Source organism: Lactuca saligna, chromosome 8, assembly GCF_052625555.1.
Source record: "Lactuca saligna cultivar CGN05327 chromosome 8, ASM5262555v1, whole genome shotgun sequence".
NCBI classification, from domain to species: domain Eukaryota; kingdom Viridiplantae; phylum Streptophyta; class Magnoliopsida; order Asterales; family Asteraceae; genus Lactuca; species Lactuca saligna.
The window spans coordinates 83,522,331-83,547,547 of NC_136424.1; positions in this window are offsets into that span (position 1 = coordinate 83,522,331).

A 25,217-nucleotide genomic window follows, 5' to 3' on the forward strand; every position below is an offset into this window, starting at 1 on the left:
AATGGATGGTGAAGAAGTACACCTCGCCTACCAAGAAAATTATGTCCAGCGTAATACCAAACTCCAGCCACTATAAATAGCGATCAAAGCCAGCCAATTTTTGTTTACAATTTTCACTTCTCTCACCCTCTACTTTCCTTTAGGTTACACTAAATACCCCTAAACCTAAAATACCTTCCTAGCATCATAAGAAAGCCCCTAAGAACCCGAGAAAAAGAGTTTTCGAGTCGAAACTTTGCCCACGTGAAGCCCAATTTTTTAGAAAACATCCCGGTTTTATCGAAAAAGATTGTTTTAAGGGACGAAGTGCTGCCCAATTATTGTCAAATAATGTGAGGGTATAGTAACTTTCATCTTACACATAGATATGAATTATTTTATATAAATTACATATTATGTGTATATATATTGTTTGTTTATTTGAGATGGATGTTTAATGAATGTTTTATACATGTCTAGAATGATTTAAACTGTATATGTATTTTTATCTACAAATATGTTGGGTATAACATGGGTAAAAGAAATAGTTGATGTGAGACAAAATAAAATGATGAGAGGTCTCGATGTTAGTGATGTTCCAGTCATCTAGTGGAATATAAATGAAGACAATAGACTTTTCTAGACAATCCAGTGGAAAGTTAACAGACTCGTAACCTATAGGTGATTTTGAACTTATGTGTTCATCATGTATTTTTGAACTGAGTGTTTACAAGAGGTTTTGAACTATGTGTTTATCATGTGTTTTTGAACGATGTGTTCATTAGGTATTTTTGAACTGAGTGTTCACTAGGTGTTTTTGAACTAGATACGTTTGAACTACGTGCTCACCAAATGTTTTAAACTACGTGTTCACCAGTTGTAATTTAAGTAACCTGGCAGTGATGGACTTCGTGCCTATTCCTTAAGATAATCCTTAGGAATGAGTGAATGAAGGACAGATGATTCTTAAGATCTTTAAGAATAAAGAAGATAATGGGGATGGGTAATTGGGTTGATTGTTTGATGATTCAACTTAATAAATTTATTTATTGTGGGTTGAAAACCCTATGTGCTCACCAAGCTCCCAAGCTTGACCCACTCAGCTATCTGTATTACATGTAGTGGAATGAGAGCATAGTTGGATGATGACGAGGGATTTTGGATTATAGGCCAGTAGATGTAAATAAATGTTGTAAGGCCTATATTGTACTGTTTATACTTTTGGTTTGTATTGATGTTGACATCCCAAGTTTGTAATGAAATGAAAAATACATTTCTTTAATAAATGCTTTGATAAATTTTGATCATATATTTGTTTTGGGGACAAATTCCACAATACTTTTGAAAGATTATTCTTATTTCATTTTAAAAGCATAAACTAAATCGGTCTTTTATGACTGAGAATTTGGGGGATGTCACACATAAGTTGTTATTTCTCCAACAAATATTATTTCCACAAATAATAAATTCCAAATTAGTAAAATACTATTTCCATGAAATAATTTTTTTCCAATTAAATACAAGTGTTGATATATTTATTAATAATCAAATTATACTAATAAATAATCAATTGATGGTAACTTGCTATATGGTGTGACCAATATGATCATATATTATTAGCAATATCATTCTATAATGACTCTTGGGCATACTAGATCTTTCAATCTCCCACTTGCACAAGACTCATCATATATTGTTATAAACATTAACATTTCACTGCCCCCAATAACATATGACAAAGACTGCCATTCATGAACATCCAATTCCTAAAAGCTCTAAGCTTCAATTGATGTATTAAGGTAAGTTTATCAGTTATCCTCAATAACATATGACGAGGAATGCCATCACAACCAATCTCATATGTATTTCAACTTTGGGTAACGTGTGTTAGATGTCTAACTCTCAATACATAAGAGGAACAAATCCCATCTTGACTACATAAGCCTCTTGCATAGTTCACACCATACCTGAAAATGACTTTTATAATTGTTCGGTTAAGGAACAACATTTTGTTATATGAAAGCACAACACTCCTTACACTTAAGTCCCACTTGTTTCTTAGGTATTAAGGATACAAAGATAATACATTTTAATCAAGTGTTACTCATGATTGTGATCTATGAGTTGATCTTGATGCGGATCCGTTCAGTACTAGTTCTCTGATAAGTACCTATGAAACTTGGTTATAACCACTTGCCTACTTTCATCTAGTGAGAGTCAACCAAACCATTTCATATTAGTCTTACTTCATAACTGTTCCCACAATCATGACCAACTATGAACCTGTAGAATAATAAGATTATTCATGGATTATACACGTCAATATAGAACACAAAAAGTATTAATGTAATGATAATATCCCAATATATCAAAACATTATTTAATAGTTGTTTTTACAATGTTCCAATATCCAAATACTAAATTGAAATCAAAATCACATTACTAGAATAATAAAAGTCTTATGGATAAAGTATGACTAATCATGCTTATCTTAAAAGGAAATACTTCATTAATGGGTTCGACTATATTTAATTTGTGTGAATTCTGCGAATACAATCATCTCCATATTTGACATTACTCTAAGTATAGTTAAATATTTTGGAGAATATAATTGGTGCTCTTATGTGACATAGAGTTTCTTATCTTGATTAATTACTCTATTACTCACAAAAGATTTCTAGGTTATCCTTGAATGGAAGGATTCAACCTAGTTTTACTCAATGATCTAGTTCATCCATTTATATTTGATTTCAACTTCTGAAAACTAGTGTATTCTTATTTAGTAGATTGTGTTGTTTTATTTTTCTTGGACCTCATTCCAACTAAAATTACTTTTCATTCGATAAAGAAGTCATAATTATAATTTATAATTATCTATATTTATTTAGAAATCAAAATCATATGTAGCTCTTTACATTAAGATTTTGTTCTAAACTAATTATCTCATATACATTCTCTTAGCTCTTCTTAAGTACTTTTAGAATTTTCTCACAATCATCTAGTGACATAACCATGTATTCAATTTTGTATCTCATGATATGACATAAATGATGGATCCATTTGTCAAGCAAATAGAATATAAATCATTTTATCTAGCTCAAACCTATGTGCTAGATTCATTTGAGACAAACTCAAAAATGGTGTCATGTGACAATGTCAAGAATCTTCCAAAGAAATCTTGTATCTTCACCTCTTTCAAGATATTGTCATTTCATGCAAAAAAGAATTTTAAAACCTTTAAAATTTATCTTTATCTATCTCTTATAGATTTTACATTCCAAGAATGTATCTTGTCATCCCTGAATGGAAGGATTCAACCTAGGTATGTCTGGGTCATCTCCCAGAGTAAGAAGACAACACTTGATTAGTGTAGAAGGTCTTATGAATTACATTGCTAGTGTGGACTTATAACCCACAAATGTACATAAAACGGGATATCATATTTATCAAATACTCTAAACATTAGTTGCCTTTAAATGACTTACACTGGCCAAGGAATCCCCTAGGTTTGTAGTCAAACAGTTGCTCAAACGATTCAACAAGTATGGTGATTCTTCTAGATGGTCATTGACTTAGGATTTGTGAGACTCAGTTGGACTGGGTATTTATGGGTAGATTGCCTTATAGATATCTACATTGGATTAATTATCCATATTATTTGGTAACGATTGTTTTGCAGGATTATTGTATATATGATTATTTATCATTAAAAATATTATGGGCTTGAAATCCTATGTGTCTAACCAAGTTTCCTAACCTGTACCAATTAATTTATTTGCATCGTAGGTACTGGTACTAAGGCTGTTGGAAACTAAATAGGATGCCAAGAGTGAAATAAGAGACAAGCCTATAATACTATTTAGGACCTTATGTCTTTATGTTGTAAAATATGATGGATATTAATTATGACATCCGTAGTGTTTTAATATTTTGAAAGAATATTGTTATCTCAAAATGTTTTATTGAACTGGATTTTTATGTAACAAGGCCAAAATTATATTGTAAAGTGTAAAGTAAAAGTTTTATTTGGTTCTGAAAAATAGGGGATGTCATAGAGACCAATTGTTGAGATATCATTGAGCCATCCACTCACATTGATTGACAGCAATGTATAAAGATTTAGTGTGATATAGCCTTTTTAATTTAAAAAAGATTTACAATATGGCTTGGATGTTAATTAAATCTTGTTTAGTCAACTAGATTTTGTCAATCAAGTCTCATGACTTGTTGATTCACTGAGCAACAACCTTGTAGCTCACCCTAATTGCATAGTCTCCAGGCTGAGAGATACTTTTCTGGTTCTTAATGACAAAGGGTTCCTTATGTCCTTGAACATGTATATTATAACCTTAGACTAGATATTACACACCCTGCACTTGATCTCCATGACCCTTGTCTTTTTCGACCAAATATGAGAATATGACATCAAACATCCTTCATCCTGATTCCTATGATATTTTCTATTATAACCATAGTAAATTTGAGGCATAACATCCAATATCTAGGAACCAATGTGTTATCACATACAATGTATGAAATATGTCAATCAAATTGATGTATATGATCTGTTGCATTGTAAACATATAGTGCATGAACATCAAAAAGCATGCATCAAAGAAATCCAACCTTACACCATACAGTAAATGTGACAGAAAATATCCAACTTAATCCATTACGATACCACATATCTCATGTTCTTAATATTTGTTCTCATCAACGATACTATCAGGGACATTTAGCAATGGCAAATTTTTGGGATAGTAACAGAACCCTCAGTTGGAGATTCGAGATTTATAAAGCTATTTTCTGTCATGATCATGTCATTAGATATCAAAAATCCTTCCTAAATTTATCCCATGGTGAAATTATAAAAGGAATTTGTTGGTTCATTCAAAGGGTTACATCTGCTTGATCATTTTTCTCTCTTTCTCCATCTCTCTCTCTCTCTCTCTCTCTCTCTCTCTCTCTCTTCCGTAAAATCCTTGAAGAACCCTAAAATCTACTGCAACAATGGCTCCTCTCTTCATATATGTTCCAACTATTGGTGCTCGCAAATCTCGCAACACTCCACCAACTCCCATTATGATCAATGCTACTAATGTTGCATTCTTCGATGCTATTCCAATCGAATACGGGAACAAAGTGTTGGAAGCTTTTGTTGAATTTCTAAAGCTTAATCCTCTCAGATACGCTCTTGCTGATTGTGCTACTTCATTATTCTGAAAACATGTCTACAAAGTCTACTACTCCTAATCATATGATCAACAATCAATTACTATTTTAGGGACTATTGGAAACGGAAACCACCGAGTTCTTGTCATCTTGGAAGCAATAAGTGATGCTCTTCAACTTCCCAATATGGTTCAATACTCTTCCCTATGTAAAATAGTACAAAAAACTTGTGGCTAACTTAAGGTATGATCCCTCAAATCAAGGAAAATGCCCTGGTCTAGTTCGATGTGTAACACCTGCAGATCCGGGCTAGTCAATTTTGAGGCAATAAGTGTTGAAAATGAATTTTTTACAAAATTTTATTTAGAATAAATAATCTTAACTAATTTTTAGAATATGTCTCAAGGTTTCCGTACATATAAAGAACGCCGAAATCCGAGTTATAACGAAGAAGTTATGGCCCGTCGAAGTTTTACGGCAAAACCGGCACGGCACCGGGAAGCGTAAATAGTAAATTTACGATGGAGCGACTTTTAGCCTTAGAAATCTAAACGGAAGTTGTAGTATATGTTAAAAAAAGAACATATAAAAAAAGAACGCCCAAATCTGACTTCGTATGAGGAAGTTATGATTTTTCTAAGATTCGGCTTAGCAGCGTACAGCCCGAAACTCGAATTTTAGTTCGAGAGGTTTTTGGCTTACGCGACCTAAATGAGAGTTGAAGATCTCATTAATAGGAACTCAACGGTAAAAAGACAGACAAAAATGGAGTCCGTATGAAGGAGTTATGAATTCTTCGCGGTCATTTAACAGTCTAAACGCCTCCTACTATTAAATTTGAGATCGGTCGAGAATTAGCCGACGAAGTCTAAACGAAAGTTGTAGATCTTGATTTTACCCACGCGTGGATATAAATAACATCCAAAACGGAGCTCGTATGCGAAAGTTATGATTTTTCTATGTTTGAAGGCTGATACGCGATAGGGGGTGACGTAACACCACCACAATTGGACACGTGGCACCGCCAGAAGGCCACCACATGCACCAACTCGGCGAGTCATGACTCAGACTCGGAGAGTTCACCAGTCAGGCCTCCTATAAATAGAGGTGTCAGGCATTCACTTCTCTTCACACCTCTCCAACATTCTTTCTCTCTCTAGTTTCTCTCTCTAGCCTCCCAAACCCTCCCTAAAGCCTAGGTAAACCCCCTAGCACCCAAAGGAAGCCCCGAGGCTCCCGGAGTCCCGATAAAAAGGGTCTTTCGGCTCAGAAACGCTGCTCCAGCGAAGCCCGGTTTTCGAGAAAAGCCGCTGTAAGTGAGCTACGCCTACCTTATCTTTAGCGTAGCTTATGTTTCGATATAATAATGTTATTAGGTCTTTAAAATAATTATTTGGGCTATTATTATGAGTTATATTGAGTGTTATTTAACACTTATATAATAATAATAATAATAGCTAGACTATTAATTAGTCGCGGTTATCGTTAGACTAAACCCTAGTGGTGTTGATACTAGGTTTTATCGAAGGAAATTGTTTTGAGAGTATCGAAGCGCTGTCCGAGTGCTGAGTCACCACCTTTCAGGTGAGTGCATAGTCCCTTTCATCTTACACATAGATATGAAGTATTTTATATAAACTATGTGCTATGTGTGCATATTATCTGAATACTTGTTGTCTATGCTGTATGAACGTTTTATACATGTTTTAAAGGATTCAAACTGTATACGTATCTTATATATACAAATATGTTGGGTATGACATGGGTAGATGAATGATGAGAGATAAAAGATGATGCGAGTAAACATTGGCAGCTATAGACTTAGTGCCTAATAAACATCGGCAACTATGGACTTAGTGCCTATTGGACAAACACCGGTAGCTATGGATTTAGTACTTGTCAGGAATTGGTAGCTATGGACTTAGTACCTATTACATAAACACTGGTAGCTATGGATTTGTTGGGTTTTGAGCAATCTAACACTTCCTAAGTGTGCATGCAACTCTAATAAACCTTGGATCTATGTTTGTCTAAATACATGCAAAATAATAATTTTCCAAGGTTTATAACCTATCTAACATGGCATGGGGAACATTTCAACATAAAAGAGTTAGGAAAGATTACATACCTTTTGGTGAGTTTGGTTCTAAGGAGTTTGAGGGCCAAGCACCAATAGTGTGAATGCCTCAAATGGAATCACAAACACCACAAACTCTTGGAAAACTTTGAGAAAGTATACACCCTTGTATAAAATCGGCCACACACATGCACACACACACACACACACTAGTTCACTAGTTTTCTCTTAGGCTTCATTTCATGCTCCATAAGCATGCTTATATAGTGTGCATGGTTAGGGTGAAACCCTAATAACCCATGTCTTTTGCTTTTCCAAGGATCCATGGGTTAAAAGCTCCATGGATCATCCATGGACTTCCACATAAGCCTAGCCCATTAACAAATGAGTATTAGCGCACACTATATAAAACAAATAGCCCATAATCTAATTAGTCTTCCTTTTAATCTCTAAATTAATTCATAATTAATTTAAGACTAAAACTAATTAAATAACGTAACTTCATATTAATATATTATAACTCATAATATATTAATAAACATATGTGTATAACTCTCATAAAATTATCCATAATAGTTTGGATGAGATGCAACCCAAATGGACCATGCCGGTCGGGTCAAGTATATACCAAATAAGTTATGGACTTAGACACCTTATCCAACAGACTCCCACTTGCATAAGTCTAATAACTATATTTGCCTATAACTTCAGGAACCAACCAGCAATCGTAGCTCTCGAAAACTCCCTCGAACAATGAAGACTCTGTCGAACTATGAAGCGCCATTTTAGATAAGTGATCACATAATCCTCTATTCTCATGATATCAGCCGGACAAACACATGGAACTATGTCTTGCTTATTGTCTAGCAGTTGTTTCTCGATTTTCCGATTTGTTTGACGAAGAACTTCACTGAACACATCGGTTTAGTTCTAACCAGGCCTGGTACATGGGTCAACATAAAATCATCGAGGGGCCCAGATATCGCTTCTATTTCTAGAAGGAACATATAAACTTCGACTGATATGCTTGTTCTACTACTTATTGAATTGTACACAAAGGCACATTTTATAACATCAAGTTACTGATGTGTTTACGTGCAATCAATGCACAACCAACTCATAGGTAACAACTCATATCTCTAGGTTTAAAGATTTATATGATGTTATCATCTCACGATCACTCGAGATAAATTCCATGAAGTGATACAAGTGAGCGTGGGTTTATACCAATACTCATAACTTATGAGTACTCATGAATGTTGCAGCAACCATTGCCATGTCTAAACACCTTTAAGGCATCTACAAACCTAATTCATGACAATCTTGATTCATACCTACTTCCGACGTATGATCGATTGTGGAGGTTTGAATAAATTAATTATTCTGGAAGTCAAAACATGCAAAACTGAAACAATAGTAAATAATTTACAATGATAGTAACACTTTACTCATAAATAAATCACAAATTTTATTCATCATCAAATGTCGATTACATTTTACAAGTTTCAGGAAAACTATCTAATCTGTAAAACTAATATCGTCCCTCAGCCCGATGCGTCTCGCATGCTGAAAATGCTTAACCCTCATCAGTCCCTTCGTAAAGGGGATCTGCAGGATTCTCATCCGACGATATCCTCCTTGTCACAAGGAGTCCTTCTTCAATCTTGTGTCTTATGAAGTGATATTTTCTGTCAATGTGTCGGGATCTGCCATGATCTCTTGGTTCCTTGGCTAAGATAACCGCACCATTGTTGTCACAGAAAATCTCTATAGGTTCCTTAATAGCTGGTACAACTCCAAGGTATCCGATGAAGTTCTTTAGCCATATCGCCTCCTTCGCTGCTTCACTCGCTGCTATATACTCTGATTCACAAGTCGAATCAGCCACCATCTCCTGCTTGGAACTCTTCCAAGAAATTGCCCCTCCATTTAAGGTAAAGATCCAGCCCGACTGAGAGCGGAAATTATCCCTCTCAGTCTGAAAACCAGCATCACTATACCCTAATACTTTCAAGTCATCACTGCCACCAAGGGTAAGAATCCAATCCTTAGTCCTCCGCAGGTACTTGAGAATGTTCTTTACCGCTGTCCAATGAGCCTTGCCAGGGTTCCCCTGATACCTGCTGACCATGCTCAAAGCAAATGCCACATCAGGACGGGTACAAGTCATAGCATACATGATCGAGCCAACTACGGAAGCATATGGTAATTGGCTCATCTCAGCTATTTCTGCCTCTGTACTCGGACTCTGAGTCTTACTCAGTTTGGTATTGCTTTGGATCGGTAAATCTCCTTTTTTGGAATTCTCCATGTTGAACCTTTTCAACACCTTATCCAAGTAGATACTCTGACTAAGTCCAATTAGTCTTCTACTCCTTTCTCTTAATATCCTTATCCCTAGGATATAGGTAGCCTCCCCTAGGTCCTTCATAGCAAAGCACTTCCCAAGCCAGGACTTAACCTCCTGCAAGGTTGGAATGTCATTTCCTATGAGTAGTATGTCATCCACATACAGTACCAAGAAGCTAACTATACTCCCACTAGCTCTGACATACACGCAAGACTCATCTTCGCTTCTCGAGAAGCCAAACCCTTTTACCTTCTCATCAAAACAAAGATTCCAGCTACGAGATGCTTGTTTTAATCCATAAAGGGATTTCTCAAGCTTGCATACTCTATTAGGGTACTCTGCACTGACAAAACCCTCTGGCTGATTCATGTACACATCCTCGGCCAACTTTCCATTAAGGAAAGCGGTTTTGACATCCATTTGCTATATTTCATAATCATGAAATGCTGCAATGGCTAACATAACCCTAATAGACTTAATCTTTGCTACCGGCGAGAAGGTTTCATCATAATCAATACCTTGAGTTTGAGTAAAACCCTTTGCAACCAGTCGAGCCTTATAAGTATGCACTTTTCCTTCCATGTTTGTCTTCTTCTTGAAGATCCATTTGCACCCGACTGTTTTACGGCCTGGTACATTGTCAACCAAGTTCCAAACTTGATTGTCATACATGGACTGTATCTCGCTGTCTATAGCCTCCTTCCATTTAGCAAACTCCGGGCCTGCCATGGCTTCCTTAACACTGTTGGGTTCATCCAAATTTACCAGTGTACTATCACTAATAAACGTATCACCTTCCGTAGTAATATGAAAACCATAATAAAACGAAGGTGTGTTCCTAACCCGTGTGGAACGCCTCGGAGGTACAGACTCGTCAGCTGGATCAACAGAAGTTTCCTCCTCAGGTTGATTGCTAGTGTCTGAGGTTCCTTCACCAATTGATTCTTGAATTCTTCAAGATCAATCTGCCTCCCACTGTCTCCTTGGCTTATAAATTCTTTCTCACGAAAGATCCCTCTTCGTGCTACAAAGACCACATTCTCACTGGGTCTGTAGAAGAGGTAACCGCAGGATTTCTGTGGGTAGCCGACGAAAATACACCTTTCGCTTCGGGGTTCAAGCTTATCATGAGTTTCACGCCTCACGAAAGCTTCGCAACCCCAAATTTTGATGTGGTCCAAATTGGGAACCTTCCCAGTCCACATTTCATGAGGTGTTTTGGTAACCTTCTTTGTAGGGACTAGATTAAGGATATGGGCGGCAGTCTCTAAGGCATACCCCCAAAAAGAGATTGGTAACGAAACTCGACTCATCATAGAGCGAACCATGTCCAACAAAGTTCAATTACGCCTCTCAGCTACACCATTCAGCTGTGGTGTCCTGGGAGGAGTCAATTGTGAGACAATCCCACACTCCTTAAGATAGTCAAGGAACTCGGTGCTAAGATACTCAGCACCTCGATCGGATCGAAGCATCTTAATGTTCCTGCCCAATTGATTTTCTACTTCCTGTTTGAATTCCTTAAACCTTTCAAAGGTTTCTGACTTATGTTTGATTAAGTAGACATACCCATATCTACTAAAATCATCAATAAAAGTCACATAATACCGATTAGCATCCCTTGTGGCGGTTTTGAATGGTCCACATACATCAGTATGTATTAGGTCCAACAAACCCTCACCCCTCTCACAAGTCCCAATGAAGGGTGATTTTGTCATCTTTCCAAGTAGACAAGATTCACAATTATCATCCGATTTAAGGTCAAATGATTCCAAGACTCCACTCTTTTGGAGTTGGCCTATGCGTTTCTTGTTTACATGTCCAAGACGACAATGCCACAATGATGCTTTATCTAGGCTAGTAGAAGAATCAATATACAACACATTATTTCCTAAGTTGTCTACAATCGACACAGTTTCATACACACCATCACAAGGTAATGCTTTAAAATAAAACACATTATTAAAGAAAGCATTAATACCACCACATTCATTATCAAACAAAAAGGTAAAACCTTGTTTGTACAAAGCATGAAAAGAAATAATATTCCTCTCCATATCAGACGAGTACACACATTTATTCAAATCTAATTTTAACCCATTATTAAGCAACAAAGTATAAACTCTAATCTTGGAAACAGGTGAAGCCTTCCTATTCCCCATGATTAAGTTTATCTTCCCGTGCTCCACATTCTCACTTCTTCTTAGGCCCTGCAAATCAGAACATATGTGAATACCACATCCTGTATCAAGCACCCAAGAGTTAGAATATGTTGAGTAATTAGACAATATAGTGTAAATACCTGCATGGGTGGGTTTCACTTTCCCATCCTTTAGATCCTGCAAGTACTTAGGGCAGTTTCGCTTCCAGTGTGCCTTTTCATGGCAATAAAAGCATTCAGCATCCTTGGGAATGGCAGAAGGAGTGGCAGAACCGCTCTTGGTCTTTGATGAAGCGCCTTCAAGAGACTTTCCCTTGGTACCCTTCGAAGGGTGCTTCCTCTTCTTCCCTTTGCCTTGCCCAATAGCTAAAACAGGGGTAGATGTTGGAGTAGGAGTAGTAGAGGTAACAACCGCTTTACCCTTAAGACCGGTTTCAGCGGTCTTCAAGAGTCCTTGAAGCTTGCTGAGGGTAACTTCCTCCTTGTTCATATGATATGTCATTCGAAAATGATCATAACAAGAAGGCAATGAGTGCAAAATGATGTCAATTGCCAACTCCTCAGGGATGTTAACATTCAGCTTCAGCAAATGGTCCACATACCTTTGCATCTTTTGCATGTGGCCCGTGACGGATTCACCGTCCTTCATGCGGGTAGTTATTATGGAGGAGATTATTTCATACCGCTCCTGACGAGCACTATGATGGTACCTTTCCATCAGGTCTTGGTGCATCTCAAAAGGGTAGAAATCTTCATATGACTTTTGGAGCTCGGCTGTCATCGTGGCCATCATGATACATGCCACCTTAGTAGCATCTCTCTCATGAGTCCTGAATTCAGCGATCTCCTCAGGAGTAGCAGTAGACTCATCAAGTTCTTTTAACTCCTTATCGAGGACATATTCCTTCTCCTCGTAACGAGTAACCATCCTGATGTTCCTAATCCAATCCATGAAGTTGGAACCATCAAAGATGACCCTCCCACAAAGATTCATGAGAGAGAAAGAACCAGTTGGGTTAGAGCCTGAAGCATTAGTGTTGGAAGACATCTGAAAGAAGAAAGTAAGTTTATATTAGACATTTAGGATCTTTAATAAGACACCCAAATGTAATATTAAGGCTAGGATCCAATCACAATATATTACACTTAGAAGAGGGATGCCGTAATCTAAGTAATAATATATTTGAAAGGTAGGTGAATGACGATTCACCAATTTCCACCATGAAAACGAAATAATTTATTAGGTTTAATTGGATTTGAAATTCCTAGATTCTTTTGAGATTCATTGAACTTTTCAATGGCATGTTTCAATCTCGATTGTGCCCTTCAAGTTTTGTGACTGGGATGCCGAGGATCACAAAACAAGGTGTGAATAACCATGTTAATTCACTTGGTACCCTTAATATTATCACCTAATCAATGTGCCGGTTAACCACACACGTTCCATTGATCTATGACAAACATTAAGTCACCCTTCGTGATCCTTACTAGTCCTAGTTAGTGTGTCGGTTAACCACACACGCTCCACCAACGACTTGGTAAGGTACAAAGTGTGAATTCCATGGACTAGCACCATGTTCACATTTTCCTAAAATAACTAAGATTGGGAATTAAAAGAGTTTAGTTATTTTATAATATTCATTATACTTTTAATGAGGATTTAAAGTCATTGTTCTACCCGTTCGGCTAACGACCCTCCACCGATCAAGCAAGCGGTGGGTGAGAGTATACACCCATTAAGTCGCCATTTTATAGGCAACAACCTTATACCCACCTTATAGACCGGCTTCGTGAATGAGGCCTACTAACGGTAAAACGACTTGTTCTTATACATATATATAATAACTAACCATTAATGTTATAAATAGTATAAGGGTTGAATTTTAACTATTAAAACTCTAAGGGTTGGAATTAAAGTTTATTAAAGTGTGTGAAACTTTACAAATTCCAAAACTTGAGGGCAATTTTTGTAGCTTTGCAAAACTCTTCATTTCATAACTTATGAATTAAAGATTCATAAAAATGAAGACTCTTCATTTTCATGTAACTTATGTGTTTTAAGTGTGTGTTAAATAAGAGTGACCTTTGGAAATCCATAACTTGAGGACAAATTATGAACTCCATTAAAACACATAAATGATAAAGAATTAATCCTAAACAATTCAGCAAATAATTCCTATCATTTTCTAAATCCATAAGAACATGAACATGATCATCAAAAATTCAAGAATTATATGAACACATAAAATCATGGAATTTTGATATATGCTATTGTAAATGGATTAGAACAACCATTACACCAACTAAAATAAGTTTTATAACACCAAAACAGTTTAGGGTAATGTTTCTAGTCCATTTCCAGCAGCAAAAGTCGAAAAACTACACTCTTTCGATCCTACTCGTCGAGTGCATGAACTGACTCATCGAGTAGGTTGAAGTTTGCCTTGGACTCGTCGAGTCCCTCCAATGGACTCGGCAAGTCCACCATGCAGACAGCAACTATTTCGACTTTTTTTCACTATTTTGCATCAAGTATCAAACAAGCAAGCCTAGGCTCTGATACCACTGTTGGGTTTTGAGCAATCTAACACTTCCTAAGTGTGCATGCAACCCTAATAAACCTTGGATCTATGTTTGTCTAAATACATGCAAAATAATAACTTTCCAAGGTTTATAACCTATATAACATGGTATGGGGAACATTTTAACATAAAAGAGTTAGAAGAGATTACATACCTTTTGGTGAGTTTGGTTCTAAGGAGTTTGAGGGCCAAGCACCAATAGTGTGAACGCCTCAAATGGAATCACAAACACCACAAACTCTTGGAAAACTTTGAGAGAGTATACACCCTTGTATAAAATCGGCCACACGCATGCACACACACACTAGTTTACTAGGTTTCTCTTAGGCTCCATTTCATGCTCCATAAGCATGCTTATATAGTGTGCATGGTTAGGGTGAAACCCTAATAACCTATGTCTTTTCCTTTTCCAAGGATCCATGGGTTAAAAGCTCCATGGATCATCCATGGATCATCCATGGACTTCCACATAAGCCTAGCCCATTAACAAATGAGTATTAGCTCACACTATATAAAACAAATAGCCCATAACCTAATTAGTCTTCCTTTTAATCTCTAAATTAATTCATAATTAATTTAAGACTAAAACTAATTAAATAACGTAACTTCATATTAATATATTATAACTCATAATATATTAATAAACATATGTGTATAACTCTCATAAAATTATCCATAATAGTTTGGATGAGATGCAACCCAAATGAACCATGCCGGTCGGGTCAAGTATATACCAAATAAGTTATGGACTTGGACACCTTATCCAACAGGATTTAGTACCCGATGAATAGATTATAGCAGCTATGGAATTAGTGCTTTATGAACGAAAATTGGCAGCTATGGATTTAGTGCCAGTCCTATAACCCTGGAAGTAAGGGACTGCAGAATAAACGAATGCAGGATAGATGACTCTTAGGATAAATCCTTAAGAGTAAAGAAGATAATGGGGATGGGTAATTGGGTTGATTGTTTGATTGTTTAAACATAATAATTATATTATTGTGAGTTGAAAACCCTATGTACTCACCAGGTTTCCCAACCTGACCCACTCAGTTATTTATATCATAGGTGTTGATATGAAGTCACATTACACTGAGAGATTTAAAGAGATGTAGATCACTAGTGTAAATAAATGTAAGTTCTGTTTATGCTTATGTTTCTGTATTAACGATGACATCCCAAACATTTTAAAATGAATAAAATACGTTTCTTCAAAAATGTTTTAATAACGTATTTATCGTGTTTTTCTGGGAACAAATTCTGCAACATTTTTATTAAAAGAAGAACTCTGATTTTTATAAAGCATAAACATAATCGGTCTTTTCTGGCCGTGAAAATGGGGATGTCACAGTTGGTATCAGAGCATTAGTTTAAGCGAACTAGGAATATGGATTTATTTCTAGACTTAAACTTAGAATGTTAAGCGATGATTGTGAGGTGTGAGCACTAGCTTAATTTAGGAATGATGCCTAAATTACTTTTATGTGTTAAATGACTTGTTATGCTATAGTTTGATCGGATCTATGGTCTGTTGCTGACCGGATCTGGAAACCTTATGTTTTTAGGATTCTAAACATACGAATACGATATTAGAACTAGCATGTAAACATTTCGGACTGATAAGGATGATTTAAACGTCAATCCTAAGTAAAGGTCTAGATTCACCCTATTCGGTGTATAGATCAAGATGGCAAGGACCCGTAGCGAAAACATGAATGCAAATGACAATAGGAACCAACCCCTAGTGGTTCAGCAAATACGTGTTGTAGTAGAAGAGGTACCCGAGCTAATCACCATGGCTGGAGTACAAGCCATGATTTGGACTATGTTGGCTGAACAAAGGGAACAAATGAGGCGGATGTTGAATAGGTGCAAACCTACTATGCCCATTGAGCAATCCGAGCTGATTCCCGAGCAATCGGAGGAAGGGATCTACAGCCGCCAAGTGAGTCAAGTGGGGACTCGAGGTGAACGAAGGGATGGCCCGGAGAGGAGAAACGACAAGGATGGGCGAATTTACAAGAATTTATTGGGTGCAAAACCACCAAGTCTCTCAGGAAGCCCAAAGCCTGTTGATATTATGGATTAGATCTCCGAGATGGAGATGGTGTTTGAGAGCTGTGACTGTAGCAAGAAACAGAAGACCGTCTTCACTGTAAGACAACTAAAAACTGGAGTCTTGAGCTGGTGGAAGCTATTGGCAAATACAATGCCACGAGGAGAAGCCCTAAGGATGTCATAGGAGGAGTTCTTGGAACAGTTGAAAATGCAGTACTGCTCAGAGATAGATCTGATAGACCTGAACAACGAGTTTCAGAACCTGAAGAAAGGGAAGATGAGTGTTAATGAGTATGCCACCGCATTCACCGAGAGGATGAAGCTATTCCCCTACTTGGTGCCTACTGAACTCTCCAAGATTGATAGGTTTGCTAACGGACTGCCCACTAAATTTGGCCCAATGGTCAAAATGGCAACTACCTTGAAAAAACTGTTAGGGCAGCTAAGAATGTAGAGGCCCAGATAAGAGAAAAGGGTCTAGAAAAAGATAAGGCAGGAGAGAAGCGGAAGTTTGAAGGATCTTCAAGGTCCAACAAGGAAAGAAAATTCTCAAAGCTTGGAGGAGGAGATGGAGGTGAAGCAAGATGGTGTGATAAATGCAAGAAGAAGCATTGTGGGAAGTGCAACGAAGAAGTGACTTGTTACAAGTGTGGAAGGATTGGTCACTATTCCAAGGACTGCACACATAATGATAAAGTATGCTACCGATGTGGAGGCAAGGGGCACATGTCCAGAGACTGCCCAAGGAAAAATAAAGCAGCAAGACCAAAAATGCCACCGAGGCCAAGGGCATTTCACATGATCCTCGATGAAGCAGAAAACCATGCGAGGAATCAAGGATGAGGACTTCATACCCGAAGATCAAGCTATGCAGTAGCCATAGTATCGTACGATGTAGCCCATTAGAGGCATAGCCCAGGGTGAACTTGAACACCTATCTAATAGTTTCAAGAAATAATAAAATCTTTGTTTTGTTATCTAGTGTGTTAAATTGTTATGTGATTTTCTTGAATGGTGACTTGGAAAACTGTGAGACAATACTTGGGACGAGTATGAGTAGGTGTGAAAGGTAGTAGATGCATATACTACCGGAAGCACAGGACTCACGCTTGGATCAGGGAAAGTCACAAGGTTACCAAGAAGCTAAGTATGTCGTTACCATCATTTCGGTAATGACTAAGAAGATTATTGATATTCCGACCCGAGTGGTCATATCGAATTGAGTCCAACTACGATGAGAATGTTACATGATTCAGAGAACCAAGTTCGATGTAGCACCGACTTAAGCCAGAAGAATTAATCAAAGCGATCAGTAGAATTATCGCGATGGTTGCTAGAGATGCTACCTTTTAAGATGTGACTAGAACATGAAGGAAGGTATAGACTGTTCTGGAATTTGACTCTAAGAGACCTGAGTCTGAGCATTGCAACATACGATGAGAGGTCATTAGAATATGACACATCGGTCCATTGTAGTAATAAAAGAACTTATCTTAAGTTTGTATCCAGTGAGGATCAAGATTGCAACTTGAAGATCATAATCTGGAGTCTAACGTGAGATATGGAGCAAGTGCAAGATCGAGCACCGCCTATAGTTAAGGAGTCCAAGAGTTAGATACTTATTCGAAGAAACAACGAAGTTATGACTTAGGATGAATAGATAACGAATGGAGTCATCATGTGAGCCATGTTTCGTTGATGATTCCGGGACGTAATCATCCTAAGGGGGAGATAATTGTAACGCCTGCAGATCTGGGCTAGTCAATTTTGAGGCAATAAGTGTCGAAAATGACTTTTTTACAAAAGATTATGTAGGATAAATAATCTTAACCAATTTTTAGAATATGTCTCAAGGTTTCCGTACATATAAAAACCCCGAAATACGAGTTATAACGAAGAAGTTATGACCCGTCGAAGTTTTACGGCAAAATCGACACGGCACCGGGAAGCGTAAATAGTAAGTTTACGATGGAGCGACTTTTAGCCTTAGAAATCTAAACGAAATTTGTAGTATATGTTAAAAAAAGAACATAAAAAAAAGAACGCCCAAATCTGACTTCGTATGAGGAAGTTATGATTTTTCTACGATTCGGCTTAGCAGTGTACAGCCCGAAACTCGAATTTTAGTTCGAGCGGTTTTTGGCTTACGCGACCTAAATGAGAGTTGAAGATCTCATTAATAGGAACTCAACGGTAAAAATACAGACAAAAACGGAGTCCGTATGAAGGAGTTATGAATTCTTCGCGGTCATTTAACAGTCTAAACGCCTCCTACTATTAAATTTGAGATCGGTCGAGAATTAGCCGATGGAGTCTAAACGAAAGTTGTAGATCTTGATTTTACCCAATCGTGGATATAAATAACATAAAAAACGGAGCTCGTATGCAAAAGTTATGATTTTTCTAAGTTTGAAGGCTGATACGCGATAGGGTGATGTGGCACCACCAGAATTGGACACGTGGCACCACCAGAAGGCCACCGCATGCACCAACTCGGCGAGTCATGACTCAGACTCGACGATTCCACCAGTCAGGCCTCCTATAAATAGAGGTTTCGGGCATTCACTTCTCTTCACACCTCTCCAACATTCTTTCTCTCTCTAGTTTCTCTCTCTAGCCTCCCAAACCCTCCCTAAAGCCTAGGTAAACCCCCTAGCACCCGAAGGAAGCCCCGAGGCACCCGGAGTCCCGAGAAAAGGGTCTTTCGGCTCAGATACGCTGCTCCAGCGAAGCGCGGTTTTCAAGAAAACCCACTGTAAGTGAGCTACGCCTACCTTATCTTTAGCGTAGCTTATGTTTCGATATAGTAATGTTATTAGGTCTTTAAAATAATAATTTGGGCTATTATTATGAGTTATATTGAGTGTTATTTAACGCTTATATAATAATAATAGCTAGACTATTAATTAGTCGCGGTTATCGTTAGACTAAACCCTAGTGGTGTTGATACTAAGTTTTATCGAAGGAAATTGTTTTGAGAGTATCGAAGCGTTGTCCGAGTGTTGAGTCACCACCTTTCAGGTGAGTGCGTGGTCCCTTTCATCTTACACATAGATATGAAGTATTTTATATAAACTATGTGCTATGTGTGCATATTATCTGAATACTTGTTGTCTATGTTGTATGAACGTTTTATACATGTTTTAAAGGATTTAAACTGTATACGTATTTTATATATACAAATATGTTGGGTATGACATGGTTAGATGAATGATGAGAGATAAAAGATGATGTGAGTAAACATTGGCAGCTATAGATTTAGTGCCTAATAAACATCGGCAGCTATGGACTTAGTGCCTATTGGACAAACACCGGTAGCTATGGATTTAGTACCTGTTAGGAATTGGTAGCTATGGACTTAGTACCTATTACATAAACACTGGTAGCTATGGATTTAGTACCCGATGAATAGACTATAGCAACTATGGAATTAGTGCTTTATGAACGAACATTGGCAGCTATGGATTTAGTGCCAGTCCTATAACCCTGGAAGTAAGGGACTACAGAATAAACGAATGCATGATAGATGACTCTTAGGATAAATCCTTAAGAGTAAAGAAGATAATGGGGATGGGTAATTGGGTTGATTGTTTGATTGTTTAAACATAATAATTATATTATTGTGGGTTGAAAACCCTATGTACTCACCAGGTTTCCCAACCTGACCCACTCAGTTATTTATATCACAGGTGTTGATATGAAGTCACATTACACTGAGAGATTTAAAGAGATGTAGATCACTAGTGTAAATAAATGTAAGTTCTGTTTATGCTTATGTTTCTATATTAACAATGAGATCCCAAACGTTTTAAAATGAATAAAATACGTTTCTTCGAAAATGTTTTAATAACGTATTTATCGTGTTTTTCTGGGAACAAATTCCGCAACATTTTTTATTAAAAGAAGAACTCTGATTTTTATAAAGCATAAACAAAATCGGTCTTTTCTGGCCGTGAAAATGGGGATGTCACACTATGACAATATATTCCTACTAGATGGAAAATTCTCATGGTTGTTATTGGAAAGTGATTATAGCACAAAACTGGGAGTATAAACCAGTTAAATCTATTTGAGATGAGGATTTTATATGCAATTGTGAACAACAAGCATCTAAACTTTGCTCAACTAATATTTGATTAGTTTGTCAACTCTGTCTCAGGAAGAAAAAGATCCACTTATGTCATCAAAATTGATTAATGCATCACCCAAATCTACTGATCCTCCAATCAATTATTGGGTGGCCAAGTGGGTGTTGAATCCCTATCAACGTGATCGCCGCCCCTATTCTCCGTTGTGCGTATAGGAAACCTTATATCCTTTAAATGAGGATACATATGAAGTAGTTTCTAAGGAAGAGTCTGATAATGAAGCAACTAAGTCAGATAAAAATGATGAAGATGATGATATGGATGAATATATTGATAAAGAAGATGAAGATGTTGAATTTTCTGACAATGAATTATCTCCTGGGACTTCAAACATTCCCTTCAATTTCAGTCAGAAAACCAGTGCTACATTGCCCTAATCCATCATGTCTCATTGACTAGTCTCCTCTTTGTCCTAACAAGCACATATATTTCAATTCATCCTACTCCTCATCTCAAGATATCCCTAAAAAACTTGTTGCATCAAATCAACGATTTGGATTTTCTAAATCTTCTTCCCCTGCTCCACAACGAAGGGAATCTCAATCAGTGCACAGCATTTTTATTCAAGCTTAGCCTGAAAGTGAGGTAGCATATGAGCATGGTTTTGCTTAGCAAAAACACCATCTCATGTTTTACTATCCCTTTGTAAGTTATTAGAATTTTCAAATGTGTTTGCTCAACGTATAGAGCGTCTTGAAACTGATGTAGCCGCTATCAAGAATGGGATTATTCCATCCTCTTCAGACTTCAACAAGTAATCCACAACCTTCGACACCACCACCTTCCAACGATCAACAATCTCCTAGTGATCCTCCCATGCTACCGTCATCTAAGACTCAGCAGTCTACTAAAGATAAAGAACCACTTCCTACTGCCACTATTGTTCCTATTGATACTTCTTTAAAGGATATAAAATAGGGGAGAATTTAAACCAACAAGACCATCTTGCTGTTTCTGATAAGGTTAATGACGATTGAGACTCTCCTATTGATTTCGATGAAGAAGGATTTTTAGATCTTGACTTCTTGAGTGACTCAGTGCATGCTCATGCCAGTGGCGGAGCCAGACTCAAAGCAAAGGGGTATCCTAATTTTTTTTTCCGGATATCACCGCAATGGCTGAGCATGGGGCGGGTCGGATCAGTTTTGACCTAAAATCAAACCCAAATCTGATAGCGACGGTTTTGAAACTTTTAAAACCAAACAAAACTCAAACCCATCAATTTGATGTTATGGTTTTCAGTTTGTACATGAGTTTCCTCGTTTGGTTTTGGTATTAAACTCAAACCTTAATAGAATCGTTAGCTAACTTTAAGTCTTGTTATATAAACATAAAGTTGAAGTATTTTTTGATACTTGAATCAATGTGGGACTCAAAGTTGATATAAAATGAATCATGATGATAAGATTTTATAATAGATGAAAACAACTGAGTTTACATGTGTTTTGCGATGTGGGATAGAATAGCTTAGAAATTAAAAGAGAATAGAATAGCTGGAAAAATAAAAGAAATATAAACAAAGGATTTGTAGGGAACAAGAATTGACCTTAAGACCTTTGTTCTAATAACCCGACACCTTACCCAGTAGACTAGCTATATGTTTGTGTTTATAAGTGAAGGGATGCATATATATACACTAAAAAAACGAAAATTTTCTAAAAAAATTACATTACCGAAATTTTTTTGAGGGGTATCCCGGGATACCCCTTGGATCCGCCTATGGCTCATGCCATGTCACATCTAATCTCTACCATTTTCTCAACTGGATCACAAGATAAGGAGGATTCCCAACGTAAAATTTAGTTATTGCTAAAACAACGATTATTACATACAAAACAAAAATAAAAGGAAACTATAACTATTTTATGAGATGTACATGTAAAATTTATTTATTACTAAAACTACGATTATTACATTAAAAAAAAAACAAAAAGTTGCATAATGTCAGGATCGAACATAGGCCGAACTTAAAAGACTCTAATACAAATAGTGCCATTAGCTAATTAAACTAGAAGACATTTTTAAATTTTTATGCATAATGTAATATATATATATATATATATATATATATATATATATATATATATATATATATATATATATATATATATATATATATATATATATATATATATATATATAAATTGGGCTCTATTTTTCCGGAGCACTGTGCAGCACCCTTAGGGTTGGGCATGGCATTAATCATATTAAACTAGGTGAATGCTCGTGTACTATGCATATTAAAATTATTTAGTTCAAGTTTTGAAAAATAAATATTCATGAAAATGATTATATCATTGACTATGAAGTAATAATTATTAACGGCATGTCTAAGCTGCAAAACATGTAAAGTTGTATAACTAACGGGTTACTAACTTGTATAATAACCTAGAATAAAAAAACTAATTATGGACATAACCACTATCAATGAAAATTGGACATTTGGAAGCACGGTTTTTAAGTAGTCTATTAGACCGGACGGAGCCGGTGTGGGAAGGAGGGGTGGGGCGTTTCCCGTTCCGATGACACCACACCGAGGTTGCGGGAAGCGATGCGCGGGAACCGGACGAGGGGAAGAATTGCCGCATTCTCACTCCACACATGATTGGTTGTTGAATTTTTTTTTTGGTTCTAACGGGTATATATATATATATATATATATATATATATATATATATATATATATATATATATATATATATATATTTTCTATTCCCTCACTATAAATACCACAACACCCAACATTTTTTAACCCATACCTTCTTACTATCATCTTCATCATCCGATTCGGCGGCTTAAGAGGAGGTTATGTTTATCGGTTCTGTCATGGCGAAAACAGTGCATACTTTCAAAACCGACGAGGCGAAAACATCACGTGGACGATCTAAACCAAGAAACCCAACATTGTGTAGAAATCGCGAAGTCGGACACTATCGTTTTATAGAAGACTACTTTGCATATGATGTCATCTATGCTGTAAAGTTTCGACATCGGTTCCGGATGAGGAACGAACTATTCTTACGTACTGCAATTCGTCGGTTAGTATATGGCATGGGCGCAGACAAATGGGATGAGTATTTTAGGATGTCATAGCATATCGTGCGGGGGTGTGTGTACAAGTTCTGCAAAGCGACCTGTTTGTTTGGTTTATGTGCAACGATATATGCGCAAACAAACTATGAACGATATCCACCATTTGTACACGGTGCATGAAGGCAAACATGGATCCCCTAGAATGCTAGGTAGTATCGATTGCATGCATTGGAGTTGGTGATTATGCCCTAACGCATGGCGTGGTCAGTACATGAGAGGCGACCACAAAGAGCCGACGATCATTCTAGAGGCTATCACATTACTTGATCTTTGGATATGTCATGCATTCTTTGGTCTAGCTGGTGCAAACAATGACATGAATGTGCTAGACCATTCGCTGGTATTCAACGATATCTACCTTGGAAAGTCGTACGATGTACCTTTTCAAGCAAATGGGGTAGCATATAAACATGGAGACTATCTTACTGATGATATATTTATCATCCATTGTCTGTTTTTTGTGAAATCGTTTACATGTCCTAACGACCCGAAAATGAAGAAAGTTTTAACAGGCGCAAGAGTCGACTAGGAAGGATGTAGAGCGAACATTTGATGTACTTAAGAGGTGTTGGCAAGTACTAGCAGTCGGGGCAAGGTCAGCTGAAGTGAGAAGGTTACAATACGTAATGTGTGCATGTATCATATTGCATAATATGATTCTTGAAGACGAATGAAGAGCGATATGTGGGTACAACGAAAATGAAGTTTTGCCAAATGTCTAAGGAGTAGCCGTTGGTACACAAGTGTATAGGGCAAACAGAAGAGAAGTACACAATCGCGACATTCATCACACCCTTCGTGCTAATTTGGTGGAACAAGTTTATATGGCTCATATTCAGCCGTTGATAGAGTATTGGCACGATGATTTGTCTGAAGAATCAGATGAGGATTCTGATATGTTCGTCGAGAACGAAGATTCCGATGACGAGAGTGGCGTTCAGGAGAATGACAAAAACAATGAAGTCGATGACGAGGACGATGATTCCGAATGACGTATTTTGTTTTTTTAATTAGGGTATTAATTATGTTTTCTATGTTGTGGTTTGTTTGATTTTTTGTTTTTTTTTTTAATTTTCTACTTATTTAAATATTAAGTTTAATGTAATTTTTATTTTAATTAATAAAATGCACTTTATTTTTAATTAAATTTTATGTTTATTATTAATTTAAAAATTATAAATCATAAAAATGAATTAAATTTATTTAAAATAATAAAAAAACAAATAGTGAGAAAAAATTTTCATCCATTCTTGAGTTTTAATGAGAAAAATAATGATGTGACAGAGAAAGCTGCTCACCTACACCACTCTTGGGTCTTATAATGAACTAACATGAGAAGTTAATCAACAATTTTAAGTTAAAAGTCAGACCATAAAAAGTAAGCAAACTAATGTTTTTACTGTGCCTATCAGCGGTGTAAAGCAAATCTTAAGTAGTCGAGTTAAGTGAATTAAACTACCCACCAAAACTCTCTTTTTTGTTAGACAAAACATCATTTTTAACTTCCTTGCGTACCTTATTATGTCACTTTGGTTGGTAGCCTAACTCAACAACTTATTTCTACTAACGTAGTGTTAAATAACGACTTTTCTTTATA